This window comes from Lepisma saccharinum, chromosome 10, assembly GCF_977018435.1.
Source record: "Lepisma saccharinum chromosome 10, izLepSacc3.1, whole genome shotgun sequence".
NCBI classification, from domain to species: domain Eukaryota; kingdom Metazoa; phylum Arthropoda; class Insecta; order Zygentoma; family Lepismatidae; genus Lepisma; species Lepisma saccharinum.
The window spans coordinates 28,874,640-28,889,346 of record NC_139238.1 but is presented as its reverse complement, the minus strand read 5'-3'; the positions used below and the strand labels follow the sequence as shown (position 1 = coordinate 28,889,346).

At 41.3% G+C, this 14,707-nt stretch overlaps 1 protein-coding gene across 1 annotated transcript in view; it reads left to right on the top strand.

Annotated features, from left to right (window-relative positions):
- The window catches only part of Glut4EF (Glucose transporter 4 enhancer factor), a 123,042-nt gene that overhangs the window by 69,248 nt on the left and 39,087 nt on the right, over window positions 1-14,707 (top strand). The window lies entirely within an intron of this gene.

Here is a 14,707-nt window from a genome sequence, read left to right as displayed (position 1 = left end):
AAAAATTGATTGATTTGGTTTATTTTGCTTCGCTTTTCTGCTGCTTTGGGCTAATCGCGAAGATGAGGATGAGTGATGATATGATGGAATTGATGAAGGAACATTCGCAAAGAACACGCATGTCCAGGAATTGAACTCGCGAATACAAAACTTTTCGACTACTATTATTATAAGTTTTGCTATTAGCAGCAATAGTACCATTATTACTATTTCCATACTAGGATTGATTGGATTAAAAATAACGAGTTAATGAGTATTACTGATAGCAAATTGACGTACTCTTAGCAAAAATACACGAAATAAGAACATTTTCATAAATATTTTGTTTATACTAACAGTAATTTTAAAATTTAGATGATAATGTGGAGATATTAAGAGTTTAACCCAAATCAAATTTCAAATGTTAATTATGATTCCTCGGGGAGATAGATTACGGATGAAATTCCTGCTCTAATAAGATTGACTTTCATATCTTGAAATTTCCCTGCAATTTTGATTTTGGAATTTCAATTTTTTTTTCAGTATTTTCCGTAACGATAGCAGAGCAAGAAGCAGTGGCATTGTTACCACCTTGGTGTATGTAGTTCACAACTTCCTATGCAAACAGGTTTCCAAATGTTTCACATACATTACTCAACATTTGCACTGTTTCTCGTAACGATTACTTAGATTTAGCTTCATTTCTCTCTTCTTAGTGCCCTTCGTATTGAAAAAAAAGGCCAACCAATACAAACTTCGTTACACGCAGCAATTTAAGAACATAAGCTAAATATTTGAAACCTACACACTGTCACGCTCTCTTTCTTCGTATTCTTGAAATTCGGTCATCCGAGTTTTGTTCTTTAAGACGGGTGAGAAACACTTTTGCTCGGCTTGGGTTTAAAAAAATCGCCGCCGTAACACAGATAGAGGTAAATTATCTTTCGCTCGCGAGTGGAAATGTTTCATTTTCTTGCCCAGCGTACAGCGCAGTGTGTTCCTTCTACAGGTAAAGTCACGGGTTGTAATTCGTCGACAAGAGGGTACCAGAGGAATAGCAGTTCTGTTTTACATTGTGTTAATAGATAATGTACTTGCTTCTTGTTTCTTTTGGGCGGGTGTAATTCGAGATGACCTGATCGTGGTTCACAGTGAGTATAGAAGATGCAATAATGCCCTAAAAACATCAGAAAATCTCTATAAAATTTTCAAAATGCTATTTTTATTGCATTGCACCGCTACTTTCAACTATGCAGGCTATGTGGTACTATGCGGTAACATAGGCTGTCAAAGCAAAGTGACTGTCGATTGTCTCTTAATGAAGGCTTGGACATTGAAAAGCCACTTCCCACTTCTACCGATACTCGAAGAGAATATTTGAAGTGCTTCAGGTTGCAAATCCCCTTGTAGTTCCGCAGTAGATAATTTTTCTTCAGACAAAACATCAGCAATAGAACACAGCCCCTTCATTTCTGTTCAAAACCAATATCATTTTCTTGGCTACTACTTTTCCACTTTCCCATGAACTTCTTTCATTAGGTCGCTTTGTTCCAGAAGGAAGAATTTACCAGATTTCCTGGAAACAAAGCTGTTGTTCAGAAACTTCCGTAAGGGGAAAGAAACAAGTGGGTTGCTACTAACTAGCTGCAGCAGCACAAGCCTTCCATCTGTTCCTATCCTTACCGATTTCTTTTAGGTTCATCTCAACGTTATCCCTCCATCTTCGTCTTCACCTTCCCACTGGCCTCCTACAATCAGGATTCCAAACAAAAATCCTGTAAACTCTTCTTTTTATCCCATTCGTGCCACGTGGCCTGCGCATCTAAGCCTTCTTGATTTAATTATTCTAATAATATCTGGACAGGAATACAAATTATGCAGTTCTAACTTATGCTACATTCTCCAGTCACCTGTCTCCTCATCCCTTTTAGGTCCAAATATTTTCCTAAGGATTTTATTTTCAAATTCTCTTAATTTTTGTTCCTATGTCAAGAATCAGCAAAATGAGGCCATGGATGTTTCCAAGGTAAACTATTCCGGAGGTAAAATAGTCCCTCATTCGGATCTCCGGGCGGGGACTACTTTGGGAAGTCCCTGGACTAAGGGCAGGATGTACAGTAGGAATAAGAATATTAAGTGGGTTGCTTTTTAAAGAAAATAAACAAAAACACTAAGAAATGCCCCTCCTCTCGTGAAAACATAAAAACAAAGCAGGTAATGTTTAAAAAGTGTTAAAAATGCACTTCCTTAAAAATGCAATATCCTACTAAAAATGTCCCATCATCAGAGATGCTTCGTTTGGTACCTTTGTTATGAAACTCATGGAACATCTAACTGAACAATGTACTCGTATTTGTCTCTAAAAAAATCAAATGCATCAAAATCCCAGCTTTAGTAATTAAGTATCTAAACAAACAAACATAGGGGGCTGTGTTTGTGTGTTATTGAGTAAAACACCTCACCGAGCAAACCACGCCACGGCAATTCTCATTACAAGAATATCAGTGGCGTCGTTCTTTTGTTTCTGTTTCGTGTTACGTTGTTCCACCGCAGTTTAAACAAAAGCTTCACGCCATGTTCGTTCGTACAAGCAGCAAACCGGTGTTCCCGGAACGCTATCATGCAAATGACTGCAGCGGTGGTGCCACCTCCGGCAGTCAGGCGAAACAAAGGCAAATATGGTTCCAAGAAGCGTCCCCTCTTCTTGCTTTTTTTACACAAAAAAAAAGAAGAAGGGAAGAGGCGTGACACTTGAAACATCGACTGCACACGCGGATTCGCCGTCGTACACAGCCAATGTCGCCGGCGATCTCGGTCATTCCTGCAACGGGATTTCCTACCCGAAACAAGTTGAATGACCTCAGTCACATGTGACGTCACGATTTCCCATGATTCAGTCCTGGAAGGACGGCTGTTCCTTTTTTTTCGAAACCGCTTCCATTTCTTCCTTAGCATATCGCCTCACCAGGGACGTCGTTAGGGGGGGGCACGCGGGGGCACTGGCCCCGGCAAACGTCCACGTGGCCCCGGGAAACTGTTCTGTATTTGCTGGAAATTTTACTTTGATGACAAATATTGCAAAATAATTCTTCAGTAAATTTTGCTTGTAGTTTGAAACACGTCTTCAATTTTCAGTAGCACGAATCCAAGCAAGGCATTTCTTTCTTATTTCCCTGTTTCTTGCTTGTTGAACACAAACAGATGTATTGGGAGGGGATGCAGTTAATGGTTTTGTGGTCCGCCCCGGTCAGGGAAGTCTGAGACCTATTGAAAATGTATTTTTCATCCCTGCTGCACACCAGATCCAGGATCCCCCCAAAACCCGCACTTTCTCTTCATCTGGCCCTGCACTGGCTCCATGGGCGCCGAATGGACGACACAAACAGGAAGATTTAGCTACGGGTGGCTAGAACTTTCTGCGTTAATTATTTTATGGTTCAGAAAAGATATCCCCATGCGTTTCAAATTCCAAGAACAGAATTCTACTGCTTGTCCCTTTTTGGGCACGGGAATGAATGACATAGCGGTTCTTCTCACATGCACTCAACCCTCCTGCTAATGACCTGCCCTGCAAGGTGGAAAAGGCCACTTTCTGAAAATTCGGAGAAACATCGAAGCGGTCGGTTCATCTGTTGATTTGGTGAACAGTTGATATCTGTCAGTTTGAAGTAGGATTTCTTGTCCGAGCGGTGATAAACTTCTGTAAACGCGAGAAGATAGCATCACGAAGTGTTTGTTTCCTCCATCGCGAGTAAAATTTCGAATGATAAGCTGCCAGATTGTCTTCCTCTGGAAACAATGGACCAGGATCGACTGATCGACCAAATATCCAACATATTGGCATCCTAAAAGAGAGTCTGACTACCACACAAGTAGTGTTGCCCACGAGACGAGACTTTGGCCTGTCTCGTATCGTGGAAATGCTGTGAAATGCTGTCTCGTCTCGAAAATATTCGTTTGCCAAAGGGACACATGATCAATCTCGTCTCGTCTCGAATTTTTAAAAGCCTGTCCCGTCTCGTCCCGTGGGCAACACTACACACAAGATCCTGGGTTCGACTTCCAGGGTGGATGATTTCATGTATAATGAAGAATAAACCACGTTTCAATTAAGGAAGGAAACTAGGTATGTAGCAATTGTTTTAACAGCCGTCTGCATGCTCTATAAGTATTATGTTACAAAATTTGTATATCTTTCTGACTTTCTGTGATTTTTCTTCATTTAGCCTCCACCAGCAAATGCGGAAGCTGCTGCTGCTTAGGTGACTAGGTTGGCTAGACATACAAATATAATTAATCCCTAGTCATACAGCGAATAATACTTTTAATATAATCATGAGTTATGGAGAAGCAAATAACTTATCAAGCATTTTCTGTTTCTATTTGTTGTGCAGTGGTTAACAAGGTGTATTACGATGCCAGGGGTCCTGGGTTCGAATTCCGGATTGGCGTGTGTGTTCTTTATGTTGGTCCTCTCATTGTCATCTTCATCTTCACGATTAGCCAAAAAGTGTCACAAAAGCGAAGTAGAATAAACCAAATCAATCATTTATATATATATATATTTCTATATTACGCCACTTTTCTACCTCTTGGGTTAAATGCGATGATGAGGATGAATGACGAGCCGAAGGAATGGCGATGGGACAGACATGATACAACCATACCTGTCCAATGTCCGAACCTTTGACCTCTGGTTTGGTAGCGTGTTATACTCACGTCAGTGGAATTCTTAGGAAGAAAAACTGTAAAAGTAGGGTGAAAAGAAGCAAAGTTGTACGATGCATAAAAAGCCATGTTTAGTTCTTCTAAAACCTTCCAATTATCGAGTTCGTGTTTTAAGTCCACTGTATGCACAATAAGGCTAATCGGGGATCCGAACCACTATGTGCCTCCATCGGGTATCGAACCCGGACCCCTTGATTGCAAGGCGGTGACGCTACCACTGCGTTATCGAGGATGACGAGAAAAACTTACAATTAGTCAGTAAAATTAATAATGAGGGACAAGGCCTGCGAAGAGTTCTTTCATTCGGTTGCGCGTGGTCATCACATCGAGTCCCATAGTTTCAGAGAGCAGAATTGCTTCCATATCGCTTTCCAGTACTTCCCAAATTGTCCTCACGATGTTGGAACAGCACAGAAATTTTGGAACTAATACAAGCAGGCACATACCTAGGGAAGGGGCTCGGGAGCTGCAGTCCTTTCCCGAAATCCTACAAATATTTGATTTTAATAATGTGTAGTTTACTTCATTAACAGGATTAAACATCTTGTATATGGTAAGTTGCAATATACCAAGAAATTCATCTTCAGCGCATTTACTCCTCCCCCCAACCTTTTCGTCTTTAGATGGCGGCTGCCGATAAGGGATAAGCCCCTTCCGAAATCAAATTTTGGCTACCGGCCTGACCACCAGGGATCGAACCTTGAACCATTCGATTGATTGATTAATTGAACTGGTGTTTTAAGTCCACTTTATGCACTGTAAGGCTAATCGGGAGTGGACCTACAGTTTAAAGTGAGATCCGAACAACTATGTGCCTCCATCGGGAATCGAACCCGGGCAGGTTGTTGAACCTGCCGAACCAAAGACGAGAGCATAATCATTTGAGCGTGTGGGAACTTTGTTTTATCCAGTGCCATCATATACTCAATTTTCCACACACAAATAAGATTAATTTTAAGAAATTAGACGTGTGCATATAATTTCTTATCGTCGTCATTTCCCAAGTGAACAATCAGATGCCATAGAAGACTCGGGCCCGCCCTTGAACTAAGAGATACCGGATTCGATTCCGGTATGAACTGTATACATGAGATGCCTAGCTTGAACTCATTACGCACACATTTCATATTTGCACTTTTGCCAATACTTGTAAACCTGGTTCCAGCACTTTATATCTAAAACCACGGAAAAGGGTTTTATCTACTTCTCAATTTTTTTCCAGCAAATTTACAAATCTAAAGACTAATAACATTGTTCTTGGTGTATCAACCATTAAGCTAATGAGTTCGTTCTGCATTTAGTTTCCCGAATAATGGCTGTGTATTTCGCGGGAGTATATCCGTAGACTGTTCGGGGCTACAGAAGAAAATGATGTTCTTTTCCAATTTATTGATTGATTGAGTTGGTGTTTAAGTCCACTTTATAGACAGTAAGGCTAATCGGGACTGGTTCTACAGTGTAAAGTGGGATCCGAACCACTATGAGCATCAACCGGGAATCGAACCCGAAACCCCTTGATTACCAGGCGACGATGCTACCATCCTTTTCTTTCCAAGACTTATATATATATATATATATATATATATATATATATATATATACGCACACACACATACATACATATATAATGTATGTATACAGCATAGGTCTATATGGTGTATAAATAGTTTGTTAATTTATAATAGTTTGATAGAAAAAATCTTATGTTTGGCCCCCCCAAACTGATCAACCTAGCTACGTCCCTGCGCCTCACGCAACGCAACCTTATAAAGATCTCGTCTGTTTCGCTGCAATTACATCACGTTAGCATCGACGAATAGATGTACCTGACACTGCATAAAATTGAAAAAAAAAACATCCATGTGGCTGTCAATGCTAACTACAGAGGCGTATTATGAAAGTTTCACATAGTTTACAGCAACAATTCTTATTTATTACATATATTTATTATACACCCCCTATTTAGATTAATTAGATGTAATAGAAATAAAACACCAATGCAGGCATGTAAAGTCCGCCTGGCCAAAGAATGAACTTGAAATCCAGACTTTCCGCCTCCAGTTCAAGGGGGGAAAAGCGGTGTTGCTACCGGTTGCTACACCCTGAGTTTTGCCCAGTCGTACACGACACCTCTTCCTGTCAACATGCTCCCTTGGCTCGCATTTCAGGGAGAGGTAGGGAATGGGAGACCCATTCACTTGCTGCGCTGCGGCAACCATTAATCTTCGCCCTGTTTGACCTTGTGGGGGGGGGGGGGGGCGTGCCGCCTGTTTCGAAAACGACTCGGAACGAAAAATTTGGCAACGCAGAATACAACGAAAATTTCCCCTCACCACGGCAACTGGACAAAGCCGATTGGTTCAGCGGTTCATGTGACCCTCCCTGTCTCTCAACGGAAAAGACATAGAGATATTGCAAGTCCTTTCTTTGGCCGGAACCACTGTAAGTTATATATAAACAGACCTCCGACAACTTCAAATTGTGCCGGCAATATTTTTCATAAAATCTCCCTTTTTGGAAGTGGACCTGGATTTCAGTGCACCAAGAGAAAAGGCCGCTCTTTTAAATAGCCCTCGCCCACTTTCTCTTTGGTTCCATCGCCCTTCCAACTGGGGGAGGAAACCCTGTCGCCAGAAGGGTGCGATTAGAACGATCAGTGGCGTACGTCAACCAGTCTAGAAGTTCTTAAAATAATTTACTTAAATTCTTGTTTACAGGCTTGTTTTAATAGTTTGCATAATATATAATGAGCAATTACCCACATATTAATGCTAAATGTACAACAAAAAAAGTTGGTTTACCAGCGGAAAACGCGGTGACATGGAGAATAAATTTGTTCACGCGAAGACAACCTTTCAGACCGAAGCAACAATCGACGCTGGCCTCTTCAAGTCTAAAGCAAAACATTCACCTTGCATGCAGGAACAACAGACGGAGGCGACACTCTACACAATATTGAGAAAAAATTGCCCAGTGCGAGCAACACGTGCTGCTTGTCCAGTCGTTCCGATTCGGAAGGTTGAATTTATTTCTGATGGTTGGTTTCCAAGCGACACGCGCCTCATGTCGCTCCTGTTTGAAATTTCCCTTGGAATAAATATAGTTAAAAGCACTAGACAATGGATGAAGTCCAATTAACACCGCATGCTAATGTAGGACCATTGTCATTAACATTCAGGTAATTATAAAAATCTTTTGGCATTATAATTTCATTGCGGTAACTTATTCGGTATAGCTGTCACTCACTGGGTTTGTGACCGATTCGAGAATCGAGTATAGAGTCGAGGATTCGTGAATCGTGTAACTGATCCAGGAGTCAAGAATCGTGTAACTGGTTCAGGAATCGAGATTCATGTAACTGGTCCAGGAATCGGGAATCGTGTAACTGGTCGAAGATTCGAATCGTGTAACTGCTCCAGGATTCGAGAACCTCGCAGCTGGTCCAGAAATCGATAATCGTGTAACGATTCCAGGATTCGAGAATCATGCAACTGGTCAGGATTTGAATCGTTTAACTGGTCCAGGATTCGAAAATTATGTAACTGGTCCAGAATTTGAAAATCGTGTAACTGGTCCAAGATTCGAGATTCTACTGCCCATCCCCATTTCGAATCCGCAACCTTGCTACTACATGCACCCTCCCCTTCCCATCACCCAGCAACCCTATGAGAGAGAGAGAGAGAGAGAGAGAGAGAGAGAGAGAGAGAGAGAGAGAGAGAGAGAGAGAGAGATACCTGCACTCTGGGAATCCCCGATTTCCGCACCTTTCATATGCGTCACCTCTCATCTCCCTACCTGCCACAGTTTCTCAAATATTGACGAGCGCCCTGAAAAGTATTGGGAAAGGCAATCGATGCGATTGAACGGCCGGATACAAGCCTTCGCAATCAGCTGGCGGGAAGCGCTTTGAACTTGGTTTCTGTCCTTCAACCGGAGCAGTCTTGGCCAAGTTCGTGGCATCGATCCTAGCAGTTCCTGGAAGGCTCGCGTGAGCCACCTCTAATGCCATTATGGCTCCAAATTAGCCGCGAGGATATTGCCAGCGATGACGCAACAGCGGACGGGTGTATCCTCAAAGGCACAATGCCGTCTTTTGCTTTTATCAAAATAAGCCGTTCGAGATACGGCAGCACGTCATTGAAATTAGTGCATTGATCTGTGCGACAATCACTGGAAATGATAAGTCTTTCTTTTCGAAATGCGTTTCTTTCACGTGACCTAACGGTCGTTGATCTCGACTGTGCTAAGAGCGGTTCCAGGGTCGAACCCAGCGCTGGTGAGAACAAATGAGGAGACTCCGGTTCATGATTAGGGAAAGGATTTTAAGGTGCAGAATTATGATCGGGAAAGGGGGAAAAAAAGGTGCGAAAAAAGGTGCTGGTAAGATGCCTTTAACCAATACTCTCAGAAATCAGAAATTTTAAATTTTCCCGGCCCACAAAGAGCCCGCCGGGATGAGTGGGGCCCAGCCGGCAACGCCTCGTCTTGTAAGCGTCCCCCTTGGGTTCTTGGCTCTCCAAGTGAGTGTCCTTCCCCCTCGGAGCCCTCCATAGCATGCTTGTTAGGGGATACCTACAAAGCATACCTAGTGTGTGTGGTTCAAACGCCTTCTGCTTAAGTGGCACTTACCGGAAGTATGATTATTAGGCGAAGAACAAGATGAAAGTAGAAGATAGGAAAGATACAAAGATTTTTAGCGTGACAGAGGAAAAAACCTGCCGCATATTCAATGCTATATTTTTCTGCGCCTTCTGTATATAATGAGCGCGGACCGCGTAGAGAACTGTAGTTCTGCCGAATAGGTTTTGTTGAAGTTTGTGTTTTCTCTCGCGGGTTTTGCTACATTATCTTGGGAACTATTGACGCTGCAATGATTATATTATACCATTTTATAGCTCTCGTTCTGCTCTACAAAATGAGACTATAGGATTTAATGTAGCTGCTCAAGAAGAGTGAAAATCATGTATTTTTCTGTCCAATTTTTTAACAAAACATGAAAGAAAAGGAAGGGAAAAGGTCCTGAAGCATCAAAAATGGGGTAAAAAGGGGATAAGTGTGCTAATCTCGCGAAAAAGGTGCAACAAAGTGTGTTCATTTCACTTGTTTTCATGTCTTAAAATACATATCTCAAACGATCGGTAGGAAAACAGCTATATTTTTGGAAAGATGTTGCACCTTAAAATCCATGACAATCGACGACCAGTTACCCAGTGACAAGTCAGCAGAAGGTCCCTCATCAATAAACCCATACAGTACAAATCTCCAAAGGAACATCCATTGGATATCCACAATGTCCAGATCAGATCCATGGCTACTTACACTGTGAAAGGCCAACTAAAGAAATGACAATCACCTTCTAAATCCGCCCTTGTGCACAAATATCCATAGCATATCCTTGACGGCAATGATTTATCCACACCATCCGTATAAACCTTCCCAACATTTCTACAACACCACCTTAATTTTTTCTCAAGGTCCAATTCAAGGTCACTTAGGGTGTAAATATACATTTATACTCCCATAAATACGAACTTACCCCCCCCATAGGAAAATTTTGGATAAACCCCTCCTAAATGATATCTCCTTTGGATGGAAAAGCAGATATCCAACATAACAGATATGTAAATTGTACAGGATTTAATTTTAAATACGCAGACAATTTTAAAATATGCATCCATACGAACTTCCGCAGTCTAGTAAACAAATGACTGTGCAGAACTTTCCATAGCGGAAGCGAATTTGAAACAAAGCAGAAACCGTTTCGGGAAGTCATGTGTTTATTCATGTTCTGTTTCACATATTAAAATCGCATTGTGAAAGCGTCGGGGGAAAAGGGTAGAGGGGTATTTCTGGGGATACAATGCAGTGTGGAAGTGTGGAGCCTTGCCGTTGGGAGCGCTGTCATAGTAGCATTTCCGGTGAGTAATATTGCTACGGGACGCGAACGCAAATCTCCGGAAGCGAATATCGCGCTAAGAAATTATCTCAGGAATTTTGCGTCAAAGAATAACTCTTCCTTTCCTCACGTTTCATTACGGCCGTGCGGGTGGGATGAGGTTACGTCATTTTAAATTAATATCTTTCCGGGGAAATTACAGTGGGGTGATCATTAAATTCGCGGAATGGTGCGGAGTTTGTTAAAAACGGCAGCAGGGGGTGTGCCCAACAGCGTGCACGGGGGAAAAACCACACGTGAAACGATACGTCATCTTGCGCTAAATCTACGTCAGACTGCTTGAACCATTGAGCTACTTCTCAGATTTGAGAATGCATGGCGAGGGTAGGGTGATTTTTTTATGATTATTCCTTGGTTTATAAAACCTTTAAGATGTATAATCAAATTATTCTTTTTTATTTTCCATACAGCATGCAAAGGATGTAATTTCTTAAAGAGAGTTTAAAACATGTGAATACTTTCTCAAAAAAATCACATAAAATTTTCTACCTAATCGTTATTACCTCGCTTCTTATACGATGTTAATGAGAAATACGACACTTTCATGCACATTGTGTGTTAATAATCAAGGGTTCTCGGGTTGGGTACTCTGTGGAGGCACTGAGTAGGTTGTATACCACTTTAAACTGTAAGTCCAGTTCCGATTAGTCTGTCATCTCAGTGGATTCAAATCGGGAAAGGGATTATGCCTATCACTAATAGTTACCCCAGGCTGTAAACACTGAGGTAAGAAAATTACTTTTGATGTTTATGGCTTGTCGTCAGATAAGTGAAGATAAGTCTTCGTAGGTAACACATGCAGAGCCAATAATTATGCTGACTTAAATATCCTGTCCTTATCAAAGTATTTCACTTCAACACTGTTGGCGTCGAAAACAAGAGCCGACGTTTTTTTTAGAAAAGTGGGGGAGGGGTGTTAATTGGAAGTTGAAGACAGCGTTGCGTGGCTGTATTCCTCCTTGTCGAACAACAATGACCCATCATTTAGATAAGCGTTCGACTGTACCATGGAAAAATTCGAAAAGACGACATAAAAACAATTCTACCATTTGCATTGACCTTCACGGGGCAATCGCCACAGGAGAATTGATTTTGACGTCTATTATGTAAACCAATGACTCTAGGGGGCGAGGGATCCCGGGTTCGATTCGTGGTGGAGGCACATGGCGCAGCGATTCGGATCACAGTCGGCCTGGTGTCCTAGCGCGTTTAGTGGTCGAATTTCCCTCTCGTCACCGACGATCCCGGGTTCGAGTCCCGTTCTTGGCTTGGGTGAGCGTCCCTCCACCAATTCCATCCAGTCATCACTCAGCTTAATGTCGACCTCCGTGCCGGATTGGTCAACGCATTGCACTATTACGATACGGGTCTTGGGTTCGAATCACGGGTAAGACATGGGCGTTTGTGTTTGTATGCCCTGATAAAAAAAATGAAACTTAAAGTTAGCAATCGAAAAGAGAATTGAAATGAGATATGAAAATACATTTTAAAAAAATATTCCACCTTTAAGCTGTGGTTCTAGTCCTGTCTGAGGATGGAATGAATTTGAAACAAACAGATTTTTGGATCCCACTATAAGTTTTCCACTCAATTTCCAGGTCATTTCCTAATGACTTATTAATGCTTTTACCTACTAATATATGCACGTCAAGTCTTCAAATTGGCATGCTAACGAAATGAATGGTTTATCCAACATTCTTTTAAAAAATGAACAAATAAAATATGAAATATTTTTACTCAAAATTTCTTGTCAAGAAGTTTTTGGAGGAAATGTGAAATGTGGTTTATGAGTTTCCAATCCTGTCAAGCATAAAAACCATGTATTTCACTGTCTTTTCAAAGTTTTTTTAAAAATGCTTTTACAAAATTGCCTGCCATGTCCATGGCCTTCAGCTGATTGATTCCCTGTCTTTCCAGGACTTTCAGTCATTGGGACCCTTTCTTTTAATATGTAAATCCAGTCATATCAGAACAAGGCAGTGGACTCGAAAACAAAACTTTTTCTACCTCCTGTAACGTATTCCCAACGCAAGTCAATAGCACAGAACTAGTTTTCCTAACGGTTATGTAACCCCTTTCAACTCCATCCTCCTGCGGGCTGCATAGCCTGACAGGATATTGTATAAAAGCGTAATAATAGCTAGCCATTTCCCGCCAAATTTGAACTTCATGTGTGGGGTAGATGTAAGGAAAGTTGCATGTTGGTCAGCGCTGCTAAAAACAAAAATTGCACGGAACGTTTCTGAAGAATTCGCAGCTCAGGATTATTGCGCAAGAGACATACACACGGAAAGAGATAGGTTGACTGTCGTTCAAGAATTCCAAACAGTTACAATTTAAATAGCCAAGCTGAAATGATGAGCTTTCTCTCTCTCTCTCTCTCTCTCTCTCTCTCTCTCTCTCTCTCTCTCTCCTTCCATCTGTTTCTTACTCTGATTGTCTCACTCTCACTATTACTATTGTCTTATTCTTTCTGATTATCTTTTCTCTCTGTTTTTCCTTGGTCGCTCTCTCCCTCTTCTTACTTCTTAATATGTCTCCATTTGTTTCTCTCTCTGCTCCTCCCCTTCATCCATCTAATACTACATGCCTCTCCTCCTGTTTATTGTCTCTCCTCCCTACATAATGTACCCACTAAATCTTCCTGTTCGTCTTTCTCTCTCTCTTTTTCCTCATAGCTGTTGTCACGTGTTCCTCCTCTCTTTCTTTCTTAAAGCACACTGCACTTACACCAGCACTGGGAAATATGCGTAGATGTCCACGGTTTCTATGCAGAAAACTAGCAAATTAGTGCGATCCTGTATGCAAAAATCTACGAAAAAACAAAATAAAGTTTTCTCATATTAAATCAAAAGATGCCACAAGCACCAGACTTCGACATGAAATAATAACAACAAAGGTAGAAGAATTGTATGTTTTTGAGAAACTGACAGAGAACATGCCGCGAAAGTGCGAAATGGGGACAACTACAGGTGAAATTCCATATGGATTTTCATAGAATTATACATTGACGAGACGATGTGGCTTGCAGGGAGAAGACTCTGTAGGGATGGTATCGTGACCGTATCGTCTCAAGCTATAAATACCTGTCTTGTTCTCGGTCTCGTCTCGAAATATTTAGTGCAAACAACATACACAACTATTATCACAAGTCATTAAAGCAAACAACGTTTCTTGAACAATATATTTGGACGCCTCGTTTCAATGCTACGAGCCCTCTGAAAGCAAGATTTTTATCCTGAATATGTATGCAACCACGCATCACAGGGTTGAAATACAAAATATGTTACATATCCTCTTAATGGTCCGAAAAAGGTCACCAGGTAAAGTAAATATGCTTTAGGTAATTATTGTATCAGAGTTCGTAACGAGACAGAGAGTCTTGTTACGCGCATCAGCTTGAAATGCTACCATCGAAAAACATCAAACATGACTGATCTTCGAACTTCGATCTTTCCGAGCCGATCTGCCACCATTAGGAGTTCATCTTGCAGCGCTGAAAACTTATACGTGTAAAGCAGGCTTAAGAGCGGTGCCAACAATGGCAAGTGTCGCTGTAATAGTTAATTTCTTCTCCCGCTCATGCGTATTGGTGCGTGACCTGCATTGTATCATTACGTGAGCGAGCGATTTGGAAAGTCGGTTCGCTAACAATGGTCTCGCGAGTTAATTAGAATTCTCGAAACCAGTTTCCCCTTTCTTGAATATGCATGGCCTCCCTTCACTTCTCGCAAGTAGGTACAGCGTCAAGGGAAATGAAAAGAAAAATGGTCGCCGTGAGTATGTACAAATGTGGTTGAATGTAATCGGATCTTGATTCAAAGCAAATGGTTACATAGAGTGATCCAAAATTTCGCACAACCCAAAATTTTGATTGTGCTGAAATGACACGGACGAGATACGGTGCAGTCAATAAGTCCTAATCTAGAGAAAAAAATGCAAAATAAGATATTTGTTAATACAAAGTATAAACATGTTTTCTTTTTCTTTTTTCTTTCTTTATTTCCTCGTAGTCAGTCACACACTTTGCTGTCTGTGAATTAT